We start from the raw sequence: 26089 nt of genomic DNA, 5'->3' as shown, positions 1-26089 counted from the left end.
GCAGGCAGGACGGGGGGCTGGACAGACAGAGTGACGTGGAGGACGTCGGGAAGGGGAGGATGAGGATTTCCAGCCGGCAGGGGAGGGGAGCGGTGTGGATTTTCCCCTTCTCAGCCGAAGTAGCTAAGTTCCAGAGGAAGAGCGCAAAGCAGGTGACAGACCACGGCAGCCTCTGCAAGCGTGGGGAGGACCCGCAGACCCCCGGGGGGAGGTACTGCCGGTGCGCACTGCGCACCCGTGCCGGTCGGCCCGTGCCCTTGCACCCGCGGCCGAGCTGTGCCTGCCGGCACCGTGCATTCCCCTCGGGCATCAGCACATAACGGCTCCTCGCAGGTATGACCGTCAGCAGGGGAAGCGGGGGCCAGTCACACTATTTCATTTTTCCGGGTGAGACCATTGCGGAGGCTGGGGGGCCTGCCTTCCTAGAAAGAAGTTCCCACCAGGAGCTGTGCCCACTGGGTTGCTCATTTCCTTCCAGCTCTCGAGTAAAGAAAGAGTCAGAACCCAGCAGCACCGTGACCCCACAGCCATGCTCTCTGCCTCTCCCTGGGCAGGCCTGCCGTTCCTATCACTGAGGGAGGCCGAGTGTTCCAGCAATTTTCACATCACCAGCTGCAGAACACAAAACCAGGAAGGGAGGACACGCCTTCTGGCAAAGTCCAAAGAAATCCAAGCCTCAGTCCTATGGGAGAGGATGAAAGCTCTCCTTGGATACAGTGCAGATAATTTTGCAGGTGGGGAAACTGAGGCATGGGAAGCTTAAATCACATCCCAGTGAGTGGCAGTGTTCCGGCTCCAGTGCGGCCGCTCTTAGCACGGCGAGCCAGGTGGGCTCAGGGAGCAAGGGGACAGGTGCTGTGGGGACGGCAGGTCATGGAGTCTGGGCTGACTCTGCAGTGACACAGCTCAGGGAGACTTTCAAGCAACCAAAGAATCCGGCAGCGAAAGCATTTGTCACCCTGCGGGTTAGCAAGCAGCCCCGACAGGGCAGGGGCCCGGTCGGAGAGGCTCTGGCCTCATTTGTCAGCTCTTGTCCTCTCCCAATGCTCTGATGACAAAGACTGAATCTGGCCTCCCGGCCGGGTCGCCCCAACACCACAGAACAGACCTTGGTGACGTTCAGCGCTGTCCTGGATAGGAGGTGCCCCAGTGAGTTGGTCAGGTGCTCGCGGTGCAGAGCTCGTCCACAGGGAAGAATTAAGACTGTCCCTGCAGATCACCTGCTCCCGCCCCATGGCTCCAGAGAACCTTCACTTAACCTTCATGCCGTTCTGCCGCGTGCGCACCTCCTGGGCCGTCCGTGCTGAGCCGAGCAGAGAGGGAGACCCGGACGCGTTCACCTCGGCGCCCGTCTGTGCCGGGGTCTCGCCTCCTGGTTCGGGGGCACTGAGGGCACTCTGCCTGGGCTCTGGCCCTCATGTTCGAGGCTGCGGAGGTGACGGACCTACCATTTCTCCTGCTTAAAACTCACCAACACCTGGAGAAAGCCGCCCCTCGGTGGTGGGAGCTGCGGCGGGTGCAAACAAGCCCCGGGGCATCACATTGCGATAAAAGAAAAACAAAACATTTCAGATTTCCAGAGCAAGAGTGAACAAAACAGTGAGTTGGCAAAGTCAGGCAGATGCGGTGAAAGCACGTTCGTGTGAGGCTTGTTTGGCCAAGAAAAGCAAAAGCTGAGTAGTGTTACTGATCCCTCCTCTTCCCTTGTTAGGTCGTTAGTTCCTTATTGTGATGAAGAAGGGAATTGTTAGGACGTATCCTTGAAGATCTGAAAATTCAGGTATCTTGATCGAGCGAAATACATCTTCTTTTAATTAATGCATCTCTCTGTATGATACTGGAATTTAGAAGTCCTATTTTGGGGAAAGGGTTTTTAAAGGTTTTGACTTGCTTGGTAAGCTTAATGACTCCAACATGTATGCAAACTGTGTTCAAATCCCCCAGAACTGGTTTCCAAGACTCAGGTTGGAGTGAGACTCTCCTCTTGTCCTGGAAGGAGGAGGAGCAGCAGGAGAAGCGGAGGGGAACCCCTTGCACGGAGAGTTTAATGTGTCCACCGCCCTGTGCACCTGCCCAAGGACAGGTCAAAACGCTCGCGCAGTTCCTTCCCGGCCTCCCGGGCTTCTCCGGACAAGAGAACGGCACTCGCGCGCCCCCTGTTCTGAGCAGTGAAAATCTGCAGCTGCAGAGCGGAGACACAGCTCACAGTCCTGTCTGTGGGGCGGCCCCTCTGGTGTCAGCCGCAGGCGCCGTGGGCCTGCCCAGGCTTGGCGTCCGCGGGGCCCGGAGGCACCCGGCTGGGGGTGACGCACGGCGTCGGCACAAGCTCGTCGCCAGGCGGGGTGTATTGTAAGGTTAGGGCAGCGGGAGGGCTTTCACCTCTTCCCTCCCAAATGTCCAATCAGACGTGATGGAGAACCCCCAGAACAGAGCGTGTGTCCCCTCCCCAGGTTTCCAGGTACGCAATCTTTTCCGAGACCTTCGCGCCCAAGGGCCTCTGCGGCCCAGTGACACTGACCTCTCTCGGCGCGGCCACCGCGCTCTCCCAGCACAGGGGGTCTTCAGCAGACACGATAAAAACCTGCCGTCTTTCAGGCTGAGTGTGCCTCATTCAGGGGGAGGTAAAGCCTGTGTTCATACGTGATCTCACGAAATATTTATTCCAATTAGAGTCTGACATCCTCTTATTTCATTTCAGAAAATGTTTGATACTCTTCTGTTTGCTTTTAACAAAAAAGACAACTATGTGCTGTCAGGCTGATTCGTTGTCACACTTTAAGTAAGTGCATAGGAAAACTTTGATTGTGGTCTCTAACGTGGTTGATCGCTTCTGATTCTTGTACATGACTGTCACTTAACGAGCTCAAGAAGCCAGATGCTAGTGTTTGAGCCATACGCACGTACGCATCACCCAAAGACCGTGCCTCGTACACCCGGCTTCGTAAATCACAGCATGGAAACTACACTCACACTGCACATTACTAGATAAAGGGGAAAAATTATACTCCATACATGTCCCTTTGCTATTGATGGCTTTTAGTAACATATCCTGCAAGATATGCTCTAAGGGATTCCTTAATGGTTCTTTTTAAAATAATATTCTTTTAAACACATGGAAAATGAAGTTGGTTCTTTCTAATTCTATGAAAGAAAGCAAGCAAGGCAATGGGACGGATTGGTCGGCCAGCGAGGACCGGCTCTGCTGATTGCGTCACGTGCTTGATAGAGCTGGATGTGCCCTTGCAACGTTCACCCAAAATAAAAATAGTTATAAAGCAGGCAAAGTGACGAACACACTTCATAAAATATATTGTATTGAAAAGTTATACCGAAACAGAAATTGAAATTCTCCCACCTGTTCCTGATTCAACAAGGTGATGGGAGCGAAGAGGTGGCAGGTGTCACCAACGGTCACTTCTCCGTATTACAAAGGTTTTTTTGGTTCTATTTCCAGAAGCTTAAGCAAGGAATAGCTTTAATGAATGGGTAACACCCACTTGCAAAAAACGGTGGCTCCAGGGAGTCTGACCACAACAGCATCGCAGGCGGGCCTAACAACGTCATCAGCCAGCTGTGAATTGAACAGAAAACGCCATTTTTGATGTGACTCAGAGGGAGTTCCAAGAATCAAGTGGCAGCTGTAGGACATGTTTTCTGTTCCCAGCCATGGAGTCCTGAGAACAAGGTTTCTCAGTGTTTGCGTCTGTAGAAATGGAAAACGGAAAGAGGAGTGGTGCCCAGGCACGTCACGCTTCGGCAACAAGTAAAACTTGTCAGTGGAATATGACATGATTTTTTAAAAGCCATCCATCACATTAAGAGACGTGTTTTCAACACACTTTGCTTTGTATTTTGTACGTCTGCTACCAAAATGTGTGCCCCGCATGCCCCGTCCTTTAGCATGGGGCTGTCCCTGAGAAGCGCGGCCCACCACGGACCCGAGCACGTAGTGGTCGCCAACGGGAAGTGAGCGGCGGTCGTGGCGCCTGTCACTTCCAGGCCAAGGCTTCCAAGAAGGGAGGGTGTGTCCCCTACATGTAGCTGTCTCTTCCCCCTGCTGGCTCTGCCCAGACGACACGGCCCCTCGGACAGAGGAGCCCCAGGACAGAGTGAAGCTGGGCTCTCCAAATAATTGAACAGAGGGCCAGCTGCACACAGACCAGAATATCCACCTGAGCCTGGCGAGCGAGTGAAAGACAAGCTTCTGTGGTGCTGGGCCACTGGAATTCCGGGATTTGGGTAAGCAGCCAACACCATGTCAAATAATACAGTATTTAGGGGCGCCTGGGTAGCACAGCGGTTAAGCGTCTGCCTTCGGCTCAGGGCGTGATCTCGGCGTTGTGGGATCAAGCCCCACATCAGGCTCTTCTGCTATGAGCCTGCTTCTTCCTCTCCCACTCCCCCTGCTTGTGTTCCCTCTCTCGCTGGCTGTCTCTATCTCTGTAGAATAAATAAATAAAATCTTTAAAAAAAAATAATACAGTATTTATTCATTATTTATTATATTCATCATACACCTGTGTTGCTTTTTTAAAATGTGTGTTAATAATGAATTATATTGATAACTCAGTCCAGAAGAGATTTTTTAGCACTTAGAGTCTTGTGGTCATGGGAAATCATTTAAAAATTCAATTTCCACTTATATTCACAATCTTAATATAGAGAATTTGGCTGGAGTGACCAATAAATTAAAAATGCATTCTATCAGGCTAAAATTGTGCAATGAAAGGGAACTAGCAAAATGAATCTGAGGAGATACAAGGATAAGATACCCGGATGTTAAAAATGAGTTTGTTTGTACATAATTTTTGAAGGATGGTGGCTTGCCTCGAGCTACTACCAGATTCTCTTCTGCAGCTTCCTTAAAATTGTTCCATACTTTTAAAATCTATGTACTGTACTAGAGACACAAAATGTTACGAAAGCATGAATTAGTAAGTGGTGAACCTACATCTGGAGCTGGCTTTACAATGATTCGCTACACACACATTTATCGGTTACTCTCTATCTGCAGGAATCTGTGTTAGAGCTTTGTAAAGGCACACAGGTAGGAGTTAACACCTACACTCAGAAATACCCGCCTGTTCTGTCTCTCTCTCTCTCTCTCTCACACACGTTCAGAGTTTGCTATTTTTTTTAAAGATTTCATTTATTTATTCGAGAGAGAGAGCACAAGCAAGGGGAGCGGCAGCAGAGGGAGAGGGAGAAGCAGGCTCCCCGCTGAGAAGGGACCCTGATGCGGGGCTTGATCCCAGGACTCTGGGATCATGACTTGAGCTGAAGACAGATGCTTCAGCAACTGAGCCACCCAGGCCCCCTATTTTATCTTCTTAATTTTTTTGCAGATTTATCAAGGTAGGACTGACAAACACAAACTGTATACGCTGAGGTGCAGAACATGAAGACTTGATGTATGTGTGTACTGTGAAACGTCACCACAATCAAGCTAGTTAACATTCACCATCCCATGTGTTACCATCTGTGTGTGGCGAGAATACTGAAGGTCTACTCTCTCAGCAAGTTTCGAGCATACAATATACGGTATCATTAACTATAATCGCCATGCTGTACCCTGCATCCCTAGAATTTCCTCATCTTCTACTGAAAGTTCGTACCCTTTGGCTAATGTCTTCCCGCCCCCAGCCCCTGGCAACCACCATTCTACTCCCTGGTTCTATGAGGTTGAGTTTTAGATTCCACGTAAGTGAGATCATACAGTATTTGTCTTTTCCTGTCTGGCTTATTTACCTTAACATAATGTCCTTCAGGTTCCCCCATGTTGCTGCAAATGTTCCTTCTCTTTTATGGCTGAGTGATATTCATATGTGTCTCCCATCTTCTCTATCCATCCATCCATCAGTGAACATGGGCTGTTTGCATGTCTTGGCTGTTGTGAGTTATGCTGCAATGGACACGGGAGTGCAGATATCTCCTTCAGATCGTGATTTCATTTCTCTCAGTTAAACCCCCAAAAGTGCCATTGCTGGGTCGTAGGGTAGCTCTATTTTTAACTTTATGAGGACCCACCATACTGTTTACACAGTGGCTGCACCAGTTTGCGTTCCCACCAACAGCATAAGAGGGTTCCCCTTTCTCCACATCCTCGCAACACCTGTTGTTTCCCGTGTTGTTAATATTAGCAATTCTAACAGGTGTGAGGTGGGATCTCATCGTGGTTTTGATTTTTATTTCCCTGATGCCGAATGCTGTTATGCAGCTTTTCATATGACTACTGCTGATTTGTATGTCTTCCCTGGAAAAAATGTCTATTCAGATCCATTGCCCAATTTTTAAGGTTATTTATTTATTTATTTGTCATTGAGCCATAAGAGTTCCTTGTATGTTTCAGGTATTAACCCCTTATTGTATATGTGATTTGAAAATATCTTCTCCCACTCAGCAGGTTGCCTTTTCGTTGTCTTAAAGCTTTCCATTGCCATGTAGAGCTGTTTAACTGATATGATCCCCCTAGTTTATTTTTGCTTGGGTTGCCTATGTGTTTGGTGTCATATCCAGAAGAAATCATCACCAAGACCAAAGTCAAAGATCCTTTCCCCTCTGTTTTGTTCTAGGAGTTTCATGGTTTTAGGTCTTACATTTAAGTCTTCTATCCTTTTGGAGTTCACCATTTTGAATTAGACGGCATGTCCTCTCCTTCCTAGAAGATGGCCCAACTCAAAACTGTTAAGAAAAGAGCTGCATTGTCCGTCTGGACATCCCGTGCCTTGTCCTGATAGGTGTGATCCTGGAGTCCCCTGTATCTCTCCGGCTCTCCCCAAAGTGGTAAAGCCAGTGGCCCATCTCAGACTCGGCTTCAGGAAGACCCCCAGCGTCTGCAGTCACAGCCTCCAGCCCGACTCCCCTACTCAGAGGAGCCACTGAACACAATTCACACGTGGCCCGGCCAGGTGGCCTGAGGCTTTTCTGGACGGCGGGCCTGCAGTTCTGTAGAACCATACAACGGGTCCGATCTTGGCAAGCTCGAAGAGGCCGGGAAGGGGGAAAGAAGTCTGAGCCCCCATGACAAAACAGTAAAACCAACAAACAATAACAAAAGGGGCTGAACAGAAGATATTCTGAGATCATGGCGGCTGGTGGTTAACTCAGCACGCCAGCACGTCAGGGAGCCAGCCGGAAGATCAATGCCATTTCAGAGACCGTAAGGGAAGTCTTCGTTCCAAAACAGAGGAGGGGCTGCTTTTGATCGGTCCGTGCTGGTCAGATCACCTCTGTTCTGCGCAGCCCTGACGAACTCCCCCACGACTCCAGCACACGGGTAACCGGGCACGTTACTGCAAAGCTGGGGTTTCACACAGTCTTGCGACACCGCGTATCTCCCCTGAAGCAGAACACGCCAAACGACCATAAAACCTCCGTCTCTGCTATTCCGATTTGTCCCCAAGGACCCTGAAAGGGATCACAAAGAAGGTCCTGACCCCACAGCACAGTCTACAGAAATTACAGGCCACCGTATTTTCACTTAATGTAAGACAACACTTTTTGTGAAGTAAATAAAGTTTTACCACCATAAGTCCCTCTAACTTGGGAGAGACAAGCAGGGGATTTAAGGTAGGAGGGAACCTGGTTGGGTTAGATATCCCCAACTCTAACCTTCTTTATCCTAAGCCTGCCATATTTCTTTTTACCTTGGATGCAGGGCTGAGAGGGGAGGGGGCTGGAAGCCAGCCACCACCTTCCTTCTCTGAACGGCTTCTGACACCACAACAAAGCGTGTCCCCTAAATTCTGATGGCAGTGGCTTTGGCCCCACCCACTACCTTCCTTTCTCAAACATCTGGAACAGAGGCCATGGGATCAACCAAGAAGAGAGATATGGAGACCCAGGGAATGTTTGCTGTTATCGCGGTGGGAAGAGACAGGACAGAGGAGGGACATGGAGGGACGTGGAGAGACGTGTGGTACTTGGTGGCCTGGGGAAAGTGGGACAAAGATCTTCTCTTGGGACCGGGACCAGGACCAGAGTTGCTTCTCACAGGACAAAGGATTAAAAGGCCAGAGGGATGTCAGCCTAACTGGCATCCACTGAGCTCCTAACAGGGACCCTTTGAGGCTTTGGGGATGAGGCATTTTTGCATGACCTTGGAATTCTGAAGGTCACAAAAAGCTGCAGGTGGGTCCAGCTCGGTGGAGGCTCAGGACTGGCAGTTCAGGGCCGGCTCTCCGGGAAGGCTTATGGACAGGAGACCTTCATGAGACCTTGGAAACAAGGGCAGAGAGCAGGGCAGGGCTCGGAGAAGATGCTCCCTCCAGGAGCAGAGGGCACTCATCTGTTTGAAGCTTCCCCTCGCCCCTGCTTCTCGCAGCTCAGTAGCTGGTCGGTAACCTGACAAGGAGTCGGGGCCCAGAGCAGGCTTGGTCCGATCCACCAGCTCGCTCTGGTCCATTTGCAAATCAGCCTAAACAAGAAGGCCCTCAAATCAGCTCTGCAAATATCCCTAAGCCCCCCAGACCCTGGTTAATGAGGCAGGTGACTGTGCAGGTGCGCGGAGGAAAGAGGTCAGGATAGCAAAGAATGATTTGCATGTCAGCCATCTCCAGCTTGCTCTGACTTAGTTTCTCCACGTGGGAATTTTGAACTGGACCCACCCAACCTTGACGTATTTCCCAGCTGCCCAAAAGGTTCCTGCCACAGGCAGGAAGGCCTCAAACCAACCGCAGAGCGCATGGAAGCTGAAGGATCACGGCTGAAGGCCGGCTGCCCGGGCTCTGGGAGCCGGCTCGGTCCTCACACGGACACTTCATCTTGTGTCCGTCTGCAGCGGTGAGAGGGACGGATGATTAAGTACCATGGGGAGGCATGGGAAATTCACTGGAAGATGGGCTTGCTCGCATTAAACTGTATTTATAACCTTTCGCAGTTGAGGACAATTGAACAGCCAAAGAAAATAGCCCAAGAGGGAAACCAAAGAGATTTAAGATACCTTGATAGAAAGTTCTCGNTTTGTATGGAACCAGAAAAGGCCCCGAATCTCCAAGGAACTGTTGAAAAGGAAAAACAAAGCTGGGGGCATCACAATGCCGGATTTCGAGCTGTACTACAAAGCTGTGATCACAAAGACAGCATGGTACTGGCACAAAAACAGACACATCGACCAATGGAACAGAATAGAGAACCCAGAAATGGACCCTCGGCTCTTTGGGCAACTAATCTTTGATAAAGCAGGAAAAAACATCCGGTGGAAAAAAGACAGTCTCTTCAATAAATGGTGCTGGGAAAATTGGACAGCTACATGCAAAAGAATGAAACTTGACCACTCTCTCACACCATACACAAAAATAAACTCCAAATGGATGAAAGACCTCAATGTGAGACAGGAATCCATCAAAATTCTAGAGGAGAACATAGGCAACAACTTCTATGACATCGGCCAGAGCAACCTTTTTCACGACACATCTCCAAAGGCAAGAGAAATAAAAGATAAAATGAACTTATGGGACTTTATCAGGATAAAGAGCTTCTGCACAGCCAAGGAAACAGTCAAAAAAACTAAGAGACAGCCCACGGAATGGGAGAATATATTTGCAAAGGACACCACAGATAAAGGACTGGTATCCAAGATCTACAAAGAACTTCTCAAACTCAATACACGAGAAACAAATAAACAAATCATAAAATGGGCAGAAGATATGAACAGACACTTTTCCAATGAAGACATACAAATGGCTAACAGACACATGAAAAAATGTTCAAAATCATTAGCCATCAGGGAAATTCAAATCAAAACCACACTGAGATACCACCTTACGCCAGTTAGAATGGCAAAGATAGACAAGGCAAGAAACAACAATTGTTGGAGAGGATGTGGAGAAAGGGGATCCCTCCTACATTGTTGGTGGGAATGCAAGTTGGTACAGCCACTCTGGAAAACAGTGTGGAGGTCCCTTAAAAAGTTAAAAATTGAACTACCCTATGACCCAGCCATTGCACTACTGGGTGTTTACCCCAAAGATACAGACGTAGTAAAGAGAAGGGCCATATGCACCCCAATGTTCATAGCTGCATTGTCCACAATAGCCAAATCATGGAAGGAGCCGAGATGCCCTTCAACAGATGACTGGATTAAGAAGCTGTGGTCCATATATACAATGGAATATTACTCAGCTATCAGAAAGAACGAATTCTCAACATTTGCTGCAACATGGACGGCACTGGAGGAGATAATGCTAAGTGAAATAAGTCAAGCAGAGAAAGACAATTATCATATGATTTCTCTCATCTATGGAACATAAGAACTAGGAGGATCGGTAGGGGAAGAAAGGGATAAAGAAAAGGGGGGTAATCAGAAGGGGGAATGAAACATGAGAGACTATGGACTATGAGAAACAAAATGAAGACTTCAGAGGGGAGGGGGTGGGGGAATGGGATAGACTGGTGGTGGGTAGTAAGGAGGGCACGTTTTGCATGGTTGCACTGGGTGTTATACGCAACTAATGAAGCATCAAACTTTACATCGGAATCTGGGGATTTACTGTATGGTGATTAACATAATATAATAAAATAAAATTAAAAAAAAAAAAAAAGAAAGTTCTCGACAAAGCTCCCAGACCGGTACGATCTCCTTAAAAATGCAACCCTTCCTCCCCCGCCCCTTTACCGGGAGAATCCATGGATGAAAGAGAAAACAGCCCAGGACTGATCTTATCTGCATGATTAGTGGTGTTTACAAAACACACATTTCTGGCATAGCCAGGGAACGTCTGGTGCGAGCCTGTGTGCAGGCTGAACGTGGGCAACACACGGGCTCCTTTCTCCACCACCCCCGCTCCTTTACGGGTCTGCGGACGGCCTGGAGCTGGGTCCTGAAGAATTCCAGATGAAGAAATCAAGAAAGGGTGGATGTGTCCTTTCAAACGAGTCAGGCAAACAACAAGAAAACTCCTTGTTGAGATTCTGAGCGGCAGGCACTGGCCCGGGTGCATGTCTTCTGACCCCTAGTCCAGCGCACTCTCACCCGGTGGACCCCGCGACCTAGGTCCTCAGGGGGCTGGCTTTCCACCCTGCTGGACACCCTGTAATTTCACTCCAAAGGTCGCACACGTCACGGGCACAGCCAGGGCACTGATGGGAACAGGGATTCGGAAGGATTCTATTGAACGCTAGTCACCCAGCTGGGAGTGAAGATAAAATCCCAGAGCCAGGGTTGGGGAGGGAAGGGACAGGAATGCTGGGATGTGGACGGTGCTCTGGGGGGGAGAGGAGGGAATAGCTCCCAGGACAGGAAGAGAACGTCATTCAGTTGAAAGCGTCTACACTTGGACCCCATGCTCAGTGGTCCCCGTGTCACAGATCTCTACCCCACCCGCTGCCCCCTTTCCTCGGGGCCAGTAAGCCTTCTGTTCCCCGCGGCTCCCCTCCCCACCTGGGGCCCCAATGAGGCATCTTCTCCATGTCTCAGCATTACCCTGAAAGCCCCCAGTCCCCGACCACCACCGACAGACGGCATTTCATACGGATCTGCGGGACATGCTCAGTCTCTTACAATTTGGAAGTAAAATCATTTGTGCACATCGTCCCATCTTCCGACCCTACTCAGGGAGCTCAGTGGTGAAACGCGCAGCCTAATTAATCCCTTTAAGAATACACATTTTTGGTGTGTTTGGTTTTCTGGAAGTAGGGCCTACTGGGCAAATTAAAAGATACAGTCTCCCCTGTTTCAGAGTGAAACGTAAGCAGCTTTCAGAGAGCCCAGAGTATGTTGCTGAAGTCCGATCACCACCTAGCCATTAGCAGTCCATCTGCCTCTCTGGGGGGGTTGGCGCCTCTCCCACCCCCGTGACCGAGCTCTGATCAGTGGGGAGCTGCGCACAGTCAGGGAAAGGAGGAGAAGCCCAGAGGAGCGGGGCCGATGTGTCCACGGCCAGCCAGACGCACAGCCAGGTGCTCGTGAGAATGGCTGTCCGTGAGAAGAGCCGCACAAGCCACAGGGCTACATCGACCCCGGAGGACGCCTGTGGCCCCTCCAGATCCACGGCCTGGACCCGGAACACACTGCCTTTATTATTAAGTTCCATCATGAACGAGGTCAGAAAAGCAGAGGCATGCCTTTGACATCGAATAGCAGGGCTGGTTATAAAGGGAAATGGTCGGTCAGTGTCCACGTAGGAAACAGAAACCACTCCAGGCATGTCGGGGTGTGAGAAGGGATGAGGGGCAAGGAGAGCTGAGGTTGCATCCGTGTGAGTGGGGAACCAGAAATGCGATGGTCCCCCACCCCCAAGCCCGCCAGGGCAGGGAGGCTGGCAGAGCCCCTGCGACAGCCGGCACCGGTTTGCAGAATGCCAGGAATCTTCGAGCCCGTGGAAGCTGCAGGAGCCGGGGAGCCTGACGCCACCTGCTGGGGCAGAGCCTGCCCTGGACGGCCTGCATGTGACCGTTGCCACCTGCTGGACATGACTTCAGATGCAGGGGGAGAGGGGGGCGGAGGTGGGGGGCATCTCCCTTCCTTTCAAGAAGAACAGCAGCCCCTGACGCCCCATGCGGGCCTGGCACTCACAGCTTTCCCATAACGTAAACCATTCACAGAACACCCACGTCAGACAAGGCCGTTCACCTGGGCAGGACAAAAGTAAGGCCACTCCGTGAGCAGGTGTGAACTCGGACCCACCCTGAGCCCCGCCCAAGCCACAGACCGCCCGGCCACCAACTATGCTGACTGACACCGTGACCTGGGACAGTAGTGGCCTCACATGCTCTCCACCCAGATCAGACTCATTAACACACCCAAGCACGGAATTACCCTGCTTCCTGGCAGCGTCCACGCCACAGAGAGCCCCTCCCTTAGACTCTCCCAGAACCACCTGCCGCAAGCCTAGACGGCCATGGGTTCTTTCCAACATCGTTTTGCTGGGATGCAGCGTTGCCATCGTGCGCCATCCCAGCCCTGGGACAGGTACTAACCAAGCTGGCCCGCTCCAGGGGAGTGCCTAGTGGTCTCTGGCCTGCTGCCAGTGGGGACATGGTCACCAGCTTTCGGACCCAGTCCGGGAAACCCAATGAGCTCCAGATGGGAACCAGGGCGGCTAACCGGCCGGCGTGCTGTCTCCACGTTACCAAGGTGGCTGTAACTCGCCGGCATGGTCCTCCGCCTCACCACATTGCCCGTGTCACCTCCATCCTCACCATCTGAGTGCTGAAATAATTTCCGCTTCACGAACTCAGTTGTCTGACCCTCCCAGGCAATGGCGGCCTAGCCCTGTCGGGGCACCTGCGTCCTCTTGGACTCTGCCAGGTGCTGGCCGAGACCCACTTGATGAGAGATGCCTCTAGGTCTCCACCCACGTCCTCCACCCGAGAGGAAGGATGGCAGCTCAGGACCCAGAAGCCTGGGGGTGAAGGCGGAGCCTGACGCCAGCTGTCCTGGCACAGCGCGTGTGCCCCAGAGCATCCTTCACGGCGGCTGCTGTTGGCCGGCCGACACCGGGTGCCCAGCCGGGCGTGCCTGCCGTCACGCCTCCCGCCACCACTCCCGCCAGGGCAGACCCTCCCACCCTGCGTTTCTGCAGCCTGTTCTCACCAACATCAGTGCCGACCCAGGTCTGTCACGGTCCTTGACGGATTCCAGAATGCAGATGGCACCCCTCCCCCTCCGGGGTAAGGGGACAGTCAGGTCTCTCTCTATATTTACATGGTTTATTTTTGGTATTTGGGCTTATAATTCAGAACAGGTGAAGAACTCCAGAACCCCAGGATCACCTGGAAAGTTGAGGGCCAATGAGGGGTCTTTTCCTCTAGACATAGCGCGATATTAAAATACCCCTCAGCCACCTGGACCAAATTATTCATCTAGGAACTTGACAACACAGAGTTTTATTTTCGTCCTCATTGTGACAAACACAGAAATGAAAGCAATAATGTCATCTGATCATGACTAAATAGCATTGATATTCATGGAGACACTCCCGGTTTCCTTCTCTAGGACCAGGAACTGCTCAGGGCTTTCCACAGGCACGGCCCTGGGCACGGAAGCCGCTGGAGCACTGAGCGCATGCCGCATGCCCTGGGGGGCGGGCAAGGGCCCGCGGAGACCTGACCCTGGGGTGAGTGTAGGGAACAGGCTTCACTGGGGAAGCACACCAACCCGTGAGCTGAGAGGCACACAGTCCCCTGCGTTGTCCTAACCCGAGGGGGTGCAGGGGCGCAGGGTGCGTGAGCACAGGGGAGGCCCTCCCTCCGCCACCCCTCCTAGCAGAGCCAGCATGAGAGCGAGCGGCCCCGCACGCAGAGGGAAAACAGCTGGGTTCCTGAGGTTAGACAGCAGACGCCGGAACGCGGGGACGTCACGGGAGGTGGCTCTTTGGCTGCAGGACACAGAGCCTCCGGCTCATGAGAACTGTGTGCCCAGCCTCTCTCCCCGCGGGGCAGGTGACATGGGTCCCAGAGAGATTTGCAGGCACCCAGAGGGGGGGCCCCTCGTGTCACATCACCCCTGAACAATTCTGCGGGTCTCTCCACACTGTGCAATTCGGGCTGTCTCCTGCTTGGGGACGTTGTACGTTGTGGCGTAGGGACGCCTCACGCGGATTCTCGGGTGCCGCCAAGACCGGCAGGTGAATTCCTACAGAGGGATGTGCGGGTTGACGAGGCACTTTAAACCGTATGTGTTAGAGCCCCTTCCCTGCACCACCCGCCGGCACTCATCACCCCTGCCCTGCGTGTGTGCTCTCCAGCTCCTGTCTGCCATCGGAGAGGGTGTGCGTTTCTCTACTGGTGAATGCAGGACTCGTCCCAGTGGGGCCACGAGGACTGGGGGCTGCACTTCCTCTCCAATCCAACACGATCCTGCCTTGGCTCCCGACAACGAGGAAGAGCTGGCTGAGAAGACCGTTACGTTGCTGACATCTCTGACATTTAGTTCCTAACAATGATGTTTACTTGGGCCAAAACAGCTAAGATTAAACCTCACACTTAAAATGTAAAAAGTAAATTGCATTTTCTCAAACACTCAGTTAATCCGTAAAACCTGGCTGTGATGTGGGCAGCAAAAGCCATCCTGAGAACCACAGCTAGGGAAGGTAAAGGACGGGCTCAGAGAAGGGGAGGACGGGCCAGGAAGGGGAGGGTCAGGCTGGCTCCCTGAAGTGGACCCTCCTTGATGGCACTCACCGGCCAGCGTCCCCGCCCCAGACCCTGAGCCAGCCCCAAACCGAGGGGCGATGACTGGCATCTGTTCTCCCGCTCTCACATCTGGCTGTCCTTTCGGCAAAGATCAAGGTATGGTTCCAGGCCAGTGTGGGACGCTGGAGTGGTCAAGTGTGTCAGAAAACTGGTTTCAAACCAGATGTCTGGTTTGAACTTCCAGCATCCCCACGACTAGAGTCCTGCTTTTGATGGCAAACTGGTTTTCTGGGACTCTGAGAATCTTCATTCTGGCTGACGTGAGCGGGCGTGGCATTCTTCTGCATAGAATCCCATGTCTCCAACCAGGCCGGCACCTACCCTCCCACCCGGATCCTGGGCTGCAGGTGACCCTCCGACTGGACCCCCGGTGCTGGCCACCCCCACCACCTCCGGATTTGGAAGTATGTCCACAGGGCCCCTTCAGGCAGGTGTCATCATACCAGTGAGCTGTGTCATCATGGGATAGCTGACATCACAGCCATGGCATCACGGGGTAGCTGAATCATCCCACCGGGTGGGCTCCGGAAGTCACAGCTGACTTCCAGGTCTCATGCACATTGTTGACTTAATTGATATAAGATTCCAGCTCATCTCAGAGGACTCTGGGGCGATGGGCAATAAGATATTGGCAGAGGCTTACTTCCCGCATCACTGAGACCAGGTAGGGATGTAGGCCCAGGGACAGGGGTCACAAATGAGGCCACACCGTCCTGGTCCCCCTCCTGATTCATCATAGTTTTTGCTGTTTAAGTAAGAAAAAACTTGTGGAGGGCACTTATGAAACGTCTGGTGTTGCCTCTCCGCCCCAACAGAGGTCCTTCCCAAAGGGAGATCAGAATAAGCCAAAAATGAAGCCAGGGAGCAGAGCTCGAGGGGGACGGCTGTCACGTGGAGCTCTGGCCTCTGCATGGTGACACTGTGGGGTTTCTCTTCTCTATCTCCATCCTGCTCCCTGCAGGGGATGGGGGGCAGCACGATGGGCCTGGGGCTCCCTGCATCTACACCACCAGGCCCCTCTCCTGCGTGCACCTTTCCCTGCGTGTTCCTTTCTTTTTTTGTCTCTTCCTGTCCCTGAGTTAGTTTTTCAGGGAATGTGAAGCCAGGAGTCAATGCCCAAGAATCCAGTTGCTCGCTCTTAGCAAAGACAAGGGCCTGCCATGGGCTGTCAGAGCTTCCCGGGGAGGGTCACGCTCAGGCCTCGGGTGGGAGGGGGACGGGCATGTCCTGGGCTTGCCCGCTGGCAGAAATCTTCCCTGGGCTCTGTCTAGCCGCAGTCACTGTACTCGAGGAGCCTGCTGGTCAGGGGACAGGGTCTTCCGGTCATTTCTCTCTCCCTCGCTCTCCCTGTCCCCTCCCCCTTCCCCACCCCACTCCAACCAAGAACCACCAAACCATGACTTTCATTTTCTGGACAGAAACGAACGGCAACGCTGGGGCCTTGGTATCAGGCCAACGGAGAGTTTCACACATTCCTACTGTCCCAGCAGCTACGAGCCCCAGTCCTTGAGATCTCAGAACACACGCCCCAGCCGTTCAAGGGAAGTCCTTTTCCTGCAGTTGGGTTCTTTGCTGTGGCTTCAGGCTTGTGCAGGTGAAACGGAGGGGCCGCCCGGCATCTCTGGGATCCCAACACACGCTTCCAAATCGGAGTTGGGGTCGTCTGGGCGAGGATCCGCGGGAGAGCCAGGGTCACTGGCTTCCCTGAGAGGCCAAAGAAGCAGGTGACAACGTGTGGATTGGGGGCAGTAAAGGTGAGGCAGTGGCATTGTCAGGCTTTGCTCCAGGTAGCGATCTGCTTTCTTCCTTTTGTAGATTTTACTCTATTTCGCAATAACATGTTGGCTTCATAAGGGATAGAAGACGTAGATGAGCAGAACACAGCAGAAAACCCGCAGATGACGCGTGATCCGCCATCAAGGAACAAACGCGGTCGCGTCTGGGGGGTACTCCAGCTGGACTTCTGTCTGCGCAAAAACGAGTGTGTGTGCACTTCGAACCCCAACTGGGACACACTCCGGACCACGTTTTATATCCTTCTTTTTGGCTCTCAAGAAAGTTATTTTCTTCATGAAGTTCCTGCACATTTTAAAAAACTTTTTCCTCTAGTGATAGAATAGATATAATTTTTGCTGTTACTTGGGATTTTTTTTTACCATTAAGTTTTCTAACCAGCTCTCCTTGGTTTGTGAGATGTTGATTTTGCATACATTTTTAAACAGCCTCTCCATTCTTGTTAGCTCTAATAGATTTTTAGTTAATTACCATGGGTTTTCCACATCGAGAATCATCTCAACAACAAACAGAGATTATTTCGTTTCTCTTAAAACCATGACTTTTCTTTTCTTTTCTTTGGAGGGCTTAAGTACAAAAAAAAAAAACCCAGTTCCTGAAAGGAACGTGACCCATTTTAAATGTCTTAAGCATTCCCCAACGTGTCTGCCTCTGAGATCATATTGATTTGGGGTTAACCACAGGACACCCTACGTCCGGCACTGGGCAGAGCTCACCTCTTGCAAAATGGCCACAGACTCACAGCAGGTGAGCACCAAGGCCGGACTGTTTGCCGGAGATCAGAGCACGATGGGCAGGCCACCTTCCGGGGGGGGCCCTCTGGAGAGTCTGGGAAGAGGGGTGAAGCCAGGTCCAGGGAAGGTCTGTTGATTGTCGGAGTGGAACCAACAGTTGACACATTACTGTGTCAAAGAGGGTTTTTTCAAATCAATTTTCCCATTTCACTTCATGAAGTATTTCTTCAGGGGAAGAGAAGAGAAATCATCTATACTGAAGCCCTAGTTATTACAGATTTTTTCCATCTTTTCAACAGCACATACAGAGTTGACCACCCATCCTGAAACTGTTCCTGTCATGGATTTGCATGGGAGCGAAAAGCCACTTCTCCGGGGCGTCCTCCTCCCTGCAGCTGGTCCTGGGCGTTGGAGGGCCGGGGGATGCAGACCTGCCTTTCTATCCACCACCGCCCACGACGGCCGTCAAGTCGATGTCTCACTGGATAGCTCCCAGGACCCCAGGCCCAGGGTCTGTGCCCACCAACCCCACCCAAAAAGCCTCCTTCCCACGGGCAAGCCCACCTCAGTAAATGGGACCACCCTGCACCCAGTCGTTCAAAGTCGTGAAGTCGTCCTTCACTCCTCTCTGTCTTTGCTGCCTCCAAACCAAGAGCCCATCCCTCAACCCACCCCCGCCACTCCATCTGCTGAGGCCGCTGTCACCCCTGCCTGCCGGACTATTGTGGCGGCCTCATCCCCTGCATCCACCCACAGAGCAGCCAGAGGAACCTTGTGAAATAAAATCCCACCCAAGCGGGAATGTTTGTAGCAGTTCTATTTGAAGAAGCCCAACGCTGGAAACAAGCCAAATGTCCGTCCGTGTGTGAATCGTTAAACCGTCGTACACATGCCCCATGGGCTACGTACTACACAGAATCAGACAGAACTCTCCAGTAAAGCACACGGCAGCCTCGATGGGTCTCAAGGGCATTCTGCTGAGTGAAAACAGCCCATCTCAACAAACTGCAGGATTCCATTGACGTAACATCTTCAAAATGACACGATTACAGAGCTGGAGAACGGAAAAGCTGTTGCCGGGGATATGACGGTGGCGGGGAGAGGTCTCGGTGGTGAGGGAACGGTTCCAGGTCCAGGTGGTGCTGGTTCCAGGCATCCACGTGTGTGACAGGATGGGCTGGGGCTCTTCACGCGGCACCAACATCAACGCCTGGTTTCGAAACTCTCCCGTAATTACACAGGACGCGACGACTGACAGACACTGAGTGAAGGGGATATCAGATCTCTACTAAAACTATATTTTAAAGCTTTAGTTTTTTTAGTGCACTTTTACGTTCATAACCACACTGAGAAGGAAATCCAGAGACTTCCCAGACCCTGCACCTCTACACATACATGCACGGCGTCCACGGCATTGACTCGCTCACCAGAACGATGACACTCTCACCCAGAATGACCCCACTGACACCCCAAGTCCACATCCCCCTCAGGGTTCGCTCCGGGTGCTGCGTGTTCTAGGAACGGCCTATATCCATCATCACCCTATTTCTACTGCCTTGAAAATCCTCGTGTGCTGCCTGTTCCTCTCCTCCCAGCCCGGCAACCACTTGTCGGTTTATGAGTTCCGGTCCGCCCTTCCCAGAACGTCCTACGGCCGCAATCGTGCAAGACGTGGCCTTTCCAGACGGGCCGCTCTCACGTGGCGATATGGTTCTGTGGTCTCCCAGCTCACCTGCCTTCTCTGCGGATGAAATCCCTCTGTCTGGAGGCAGCACAGCCTGTCTCTCCACGCCCATGGAGGGCATCTTGGAGGCTCCCCAGTTTCGGCGATTATGAATAAAGTTCGTGGGCCGGTTTTTGTGCGGACGTAAGTTTTCAACTCCTTTGCGTAAAGGCTGAGGAGGGAAGATGCTGGACGGTGTGTGTCGTCCTGTGGGAAAGCGCCACCCTGTCCTCAGGTGGCCGCACCACGTGGCATTCCCGCACCACCACCGAGCGTTCCTGCCGCTCCACGTCCTCACCGGTATTGTCGGGGTTCTGAACTTAGCCATTCTCATGAGAGTTCTGTACTGCTTTTGGAACTTCCTGTAAACTTATAATCATTTCAAAATAAAAATATTAAAAAAGCAAAACTTTAAAAATAACAATTGGGCCATCCCATCTCTCTGCTGGCTTCCCACCTCAGCTTTACATAAAATTAAGTATATAGTCTTACCACAGTCCGGAAACTCTATGTGAGCTGGCCCATGGCTACCTCTCAAAGTGCATTTCCTACCACTATCCCCATTGCTCACTGCCACACCTACTCTTCTATTCCTGATGTTCCCGAACATGCCCTGAAATTCCCGCCGCAGGGCCTTTGCACTTGCTTTTGCTTCCAGCTGGAAGGTTCCTGCTCAAACACCACCTCATGAGTGAGCCCATCCTTACTCAATCTCACGAATACCTTTCTGGCTCTGACTCTGTCTCTACCCCAACGCCCTGCACTGTCTGTCTTCAGAGCACTACTGCGACCTAACATCACACACATTTACTGGGTTATCTGTCTACTGTCATTGTTCCATAGAATGTAAGTCTCACCAGGACAGGGACTTCATTTATTCGTACTTATCTCCCCAGTGCTTAGCCGTGCCCAGCACATGGCAGACATTCAGTAAGTCGTTAGCAAAGCGAATACTTAATTTATTGGGACTGTTGGCCTTTTTTGTCATCAGTTGCAACACGAGTCTTTCCCAAGCTTGTCCTTGGTCTTGTTTGTAGCGTGTGTGCATGCGGGTTTCATCATGCAATAACGTAAAATCCTGTGTGGTCGGGCTCATGGATGTCTCCCAGAGATTGTGTCATGTTCAGAAGGACCCCCCTCTCAGGCTAACCTTGTTTAAATACTTTTCTTTTTAGTGTTTAAATTTTTCATCTCTCTGGAAATCATCTGGCATAAAACAGGAAGCGAAGATGAACTTTCTCTGATCTCGCACTTCCTGTTTCTATTTACACGGTACGCCTCCGGCAGCCCTTCCGTTCTCAGGTTTGCAGGGTCACCTTGTCCCAGCTGTGTTTCTAGCACGTGGCATCTTGCACATGTCGTCTACAATATCAACTGTAGACGTTTGCTTTGCGAGCCGACACCGCGTCTTCACACAGACGAGGTTAGCCCGTTTACCCTGTCTGGGTGTCAGTTATACGCGACGTTTCTGCTGCCGCGCTCTTTTATAGCTTGTATCTCTGCTGCACACTCTTCTTGTATGGAGGTGAGTACTTCACTCTTTGTCACTGATACTGACATATTTGGCCATAATTCTTACCTGCCCCATGCCAACATTTTTGGTGTTTTCCGTTTTCAATGTGTTTTTACAGGTGTTTCTTCCTTTTTATCTCGTTGTATCTTTGGATGGACCAGGGCTTCTCAACCTAGGCACTCCTGGCATTTGGGTTCCTCCACAGCTTTGCTGTGGGAGCCGTCCTGCCCCCTGTTGGATGCTCTGCGGCATCCGGGGACCCCTCCCATCAGATGCCTCTTCTCCGGTTGTGACAACCAAAAATATCTCCAGGCCTTGCCAAGGTCGCTCCCTACTGAGAACCCTGGCATGGCTCAGGAGCTCCTGCCTTCCATGGCTCACCTCTGAGAAAGAAAGGTGCATTCTGCTTGCATGGGGATGTGCCCTGCTCGGGTCAGGCCGGACGCCCCCTGGCGGCACAGGGGAGGGAGTGAACACGCACCCAGGCACTCTGCTTCTCCAGCCTCCTGGGCCTGGCCGCTATTGCTCTGCTCACATCTCTCTCCTCCACCAGCCTCGCTGTGGGGCAGCCAGCCATCTTCCCAAAGCCTGCCCCTAAAACCCCCGGAGGGTAAAGCCCAAGGCCCTCTTACAGTAATCGAGACTGTTCTGCCGGCCCTCGCCAGCGCCCTCACCCCACTGCCGCTCGCACACCCTCTCCTCTCTCTTCCCGACGTCGAGCCAGCCAGAGTCCCGGCTTCCTGAGCCAGGAGACTCCTGTGCCTTTGCTCCCACCACTTGCTTCCTTCCCCGCTGGTTTCCCCGTCACTGCCAGGAGCCACCTCCTCCAACGAGGTTCTCTGGCCTTCCCACCCAGCGGGCCTGGCCCGGCCTCCAGCCCAGACCTCAATGAATCGACAGGTGCATGAACGAATGATTTGCTTTTCCTCCTGATGTCATTCTGCCCAGCGGTTAGGCTTACCGAAAAATGAATGAATGATGTCGCTTCCAAGTTATGTCCAATTGAGATAGAGAAAAATGATGACATTTAAAGAGGAAAAACCTGGGGAAACGACCTTCGTGGAATTTAGCAGCACCTGCACGGCAAACACAGTCGGCTCACTGCTGACGGCACGGCCGGTGTGTCGCTTCCCTAGGGCTGCACGGCTACCTATCGCTTACCCACACCCCGATTCCGCAGTCTGCACACACAAACGCGCTCACCGCAGTCCCGAGGGCTCAGGAGTCCAAGGCTGACGCAGCTCGGAGGCTCTGGCTCGGGAAGAACCATGAAGGTGCAGCCAAGATGTGGCTCGACGACCCTTACATCCCTGATACTCTGGGATGCCCTGAAGAGCCCTGAGTAACGCCGTCCACCGAGCTTCTCTGCAGACACGGTTCTCCCTGCTCAGAACCGGACTGGTTTATACCAGCCGGACTCGTAAAGCAAAACGGAGCGTCCTTGGTGTTTCCATACTGTCCTCTTGTGGTCACTTCTCACATGGCTGCAGTTCTAAGAAAAAGATGAAATTCGCTTGGTGTTTGTGGAAAAAACCAACCACGGTAGTAAATACGCTGCTTTGAACAGCGTCCCCTGGGAGCAGTGGGGGTTGTGCACTCGTCCAAGTTCCCTCTGGAGAGTTTACTCTCACCGCAGAAGTGAGCAGATGCGACACTGCGCAGCCGCTCGGGGCGTGGCGGAGCGCGATGCGGGGTCTGCCCCGCTCCCCACACGTACCCCCCTCGCCCCGCTCTCTGCTCACACCGGACACCACCTGCCCCTGACCCGGCCCTCAGACACGGTGCGCCCTGTTCTCGAGCTGTCAGACTCACATCGGGACTCGCACCACGGTCCCCTCGGGCTCAGGCTGACAAACACCCCTCGCTTTCCTGGTTGTGCGGCTGGCGTCTGGAAGGTCCGGGGACTTCTCAGCCTCCATGACCGTGTGAGCCAAATCCTGAAGGAAATCTCCCGTAATAAATCCTATTGTGTCCATTTCCCTGTTTCTCATACACCAGTCAGGAAGAAATGTCCCACCTCAATGGAACGAGACTCACAAAGGACAGAATCAGTAGCTCGCTCTCTCTAAAAAAAAAAAAAAAAAAAAAAGGAATGGATTGTATTAATCCATCTATTAATCCAACTTCTTTTTCAGGGACTCTTGAGAGGACTGAAGAGCACCCCTCATTTTACTCTTATGAGCTAGATGGCCTCGGGGAAGGCTGAGTCAATGCCCTGTGCCTCAGTTTCCCCATTATGAAACAGGAATGCCAACAGTCCCCATGTCATAGAGCCGTACGAAGAGCTAAAGCAATCCAAAAGATGGTTGGCCTGCAGTAAGAAGGGGCTGTAATTTCTTCTGTTGTCATAGTTAGGGTTATTTCCTAAATTCCCAGCAGGAAACATAAGGAAGTGAGCATCTGCTCCTCCCCCGATCTCCCCTCACTCTAATTCTCCATCTCAACTTGCTGTGTCGTCAAATCCGTGTTCGACGATCAGGATCGCTACAACGTACTCTGACCGGACTTTCCCGGGTGGACATCGTCCCGCACGAAGCGCTCGCAGGAACGCGCGTGCCCTCCGTGTGCTGCTTCTCCGCCCCGGCTCGCGGGGGCTCGTCCCCGGCGGCTCACCCAGCACGGGCGCGCTGTGCCCCGCGGACCTTCCAGCTCTAAAGTCGTCACCTTTGTATCTGGATGGCAGCGGGCAGCCTGCGCTCTTTCCTGCAGCTCCCGGAGACACCGCCCCGCGGGCTGCTCCGGTGAATGTCCTGCAAACGCTGGAAGTCACATGATTTCTTCCTCTTGCGGATCACCTGCTCTTCGGTCTTTGTTTTTTTGTGCAAGTCCCACGCGGATGGTTTCTCTTCCCTGGAGCCCAAGAACCTCGCCAGGACGTCTGTGGTTCCGCCGCACTTCTTCCTGAAGGGCAAGGTGCCCTTTCGAGCTGAGGATTTACATCTTCCTTAATTTTTATTAAATCTGTGCGTGTGTGCGTGCATGTGTGTGTGTGTATGTGTGTGTTTTAAGGCTTGAACTTGCTGCTGCAGTTATATTTTCCTCTTCAGGGACACCCAGGCCTGCAGGACGGACACGCTCTGCTGTACACACCTCTCAGTCTGTCCCCAGGAACGTCCAGCTCTGGGTTCCCTGTCTGCTCTATTTGGGGCAGTCTTTTCGGGCTCTTCTCAGGCCTCCCTCCCTGAGATTCCGGTGGCACATCTTCCCTGGCATCTGCAAACTGATGATCCCGTCTGTCATGGTTTCTTCCTCTCCCACATTCCCCTGAATCTTGACAGCTCTTTCCCATCTCTTCTGTTTGTGGTATAGCCTCGTCTATGATCTCTTGTAACTCCTCTCTGAAACCCTGCTGCTTTCTTTTTTTAAGAGTATGGGGAAATGCGTGCTTGCACTGCTCTGCTTCCTGGGGTAACTCTCCCCAAGTCTGTCCTCTGTGTGCCTTCTGTCTATTGCTTCGCTCTTACGCCCGGTCTGGGGCGGCCACACCCGCTCCAGACACCCTGGCGGCCGGCCTGCGGGAGAAGTGTGCGGGGAAGCTGGTGTGGGGAGCCTGGCCTCAGGGGCCTACTCGCCTGCTCCCCGGGGCCGCCCAGGACAGGCTTCCGCTGGGCAATCTCTCCGTCCTCAGTATGACCAAGGAGACAGCAGTTTCCGGTTACACCAGACCAGCCGCAGGCCTGCCGTGGCAGATTTGGTGTGATCCTGGCTACACAGCCAATCGCCCACAGGGCCCCGCCCCCCACCTGCCACGTCTCCTGCCCACCCGTCTGACCAGCCTCTCCTCCAGCCCCACCTGCCCCGTGCCGGGGAGGAGAGGACTAGCGTGGGGGCCGTCACTGCCGCTCACACGTGGCCCCTAGAAGTACTGTTCCAGGCTCTGCCGCTCGGCCATTCAGGACGACACGTCCTTCTTTTAGGAAAGTCTCAACCCGCTACAACCGCTCTAGGCATCTCCCCCCACCACCCGCTTTCCGAGTATCACCGAATCTGACAGCCACTCCTCGTAGCTAGTGATTTGGGACTGTGACCTTTCTCTGGTTTCAGGGACTTAAATTCTATTTTACTCTCATCTGCTTGGGTTGATCTCCCGGACCAGGGGGGTGGGAGAGGGAAGAGGAAGGAGTCTGCCTTCAGAAGCCCACGACCCTTCTCTTAGCACAGCTACTATTACAACATGACGTCTGCTGAGAGCTTACTATGGAGACTCGTGTGTCGTCTGCAAGCCAGCTCCTGATTCGCGACAATCGCGTGGAAACACAGCATTTAGCGGGACACGTTTTCTCCGGTGTCTAACAGCTCAGGTGAGTGCATATCAGTCAGGCTGGTTTCAAACCAGACCGTGCTGGAAGGACAAGCTGCCTGGATGCCACCCTGTCTCCCTTCATTTGAGAATGTTCTATTGCCGTTGCTTAGCTCAGCGTGGTTTCAAACCCAGGGCTCTGGGAGCCTCCGAAGCCGGAGTCTGGCTCAAACACACTCTGCTGAGACAGAATGGGCTCCTGGGCACTATCGGGAGCCGAAAATAGACCCACAAATGATGCAAACAGTCTGATCGAGTTCTTGGAGGATTTCTCCAGGATGTGACAGGGAGTGTGAAGAAGCAAGCCATATGGGAAGCCTGTTGTCTCCTGTGGCCAAATATTGGACTGAGAAGCAAAACAGCCAGAAAGCTGTATCAGAACCGGGAACTGTCAGCTCGGTGGCTCTGAGGGTGGAAGAGGCTGATGTCTACAGTTACATGAAGCGGAACATGGTTGCTCCCACGTGCCCCAGAAGGTCCAACGGCGGGTCCCAGGGGAGCAGGGAGGGGCTGAGCCCGTTACCGCACCGGAGCCGGAAAAGCAGGTGCCCCCCCAACCTGGCCTGTGACCTGTCATTCACCTGTGTGAGGCTGCGCCTGCATGGGACTTTGGCCAAGCGCACTGTCGGCATTCTTATAATTCTGCGTAAAGAAAGGTCGTAGGGGAGCGGCCTTCCCCACGGATCGGCTCCCGGTGCAGTCCCGGCGTGCGCGCACCCTGGCCCACAGCTCTCCAGACACGAGGATTCTCTAGAATACAGAGGATGGGGCTACACGGCGGTTAAGGCCGAGAAGGAGCACATCGAGGTGCGGCAGCTGGAGGGCGGGCAGCGGCCTCTCCTCCCAGTGCAGACCGGGAGGCCCACGGGCTTCACCTCTGCCACGGTCCT

General features: G+C 52.7%; 1 long non-coding RNA gene across 1 annotated transcript; it reads right to left on the bottom strand.

The window, feature by feature from the left end:
* Positions 1-3297: 3297 nt before the first annotated feature.
* Positions 3298-8924, bottom strand: LOC117803689. The gene is made up of 2 exons (XR_004627628.1): positions 5749-8924; positions 3298-3571 (listed from the first exon to the last, which is right to left on the bottom strand). It is a non-coding gene; the product is annotated as an uncharacterized LOC117803689 (long non-coding RNA).
* Between the last annotated feature and the right edge of the window lie 17165 nt (positions 8925-26089).

This window comes from Ailuropoda melanoleuca, chromosome 9 (assembly GCF_002007445.2).
Source record: "Ailuropoda melanoleuca isolate Jingjing chromosome 9, ASM200744v2, whole genome shotgun sequence".
Classification (NCBI taxonomy): domain Eukaryota; kingdom Metazoa; phylum Chordata; class Mammalia; order Carnivora; family Ursidae; genus Ailuropoda; species Ailuropoda melanoleuca.
Note: the sequence above shows the minus strand (reverse complement) of the source record. Positions and strands in the feature narration are given on the sequence as shown.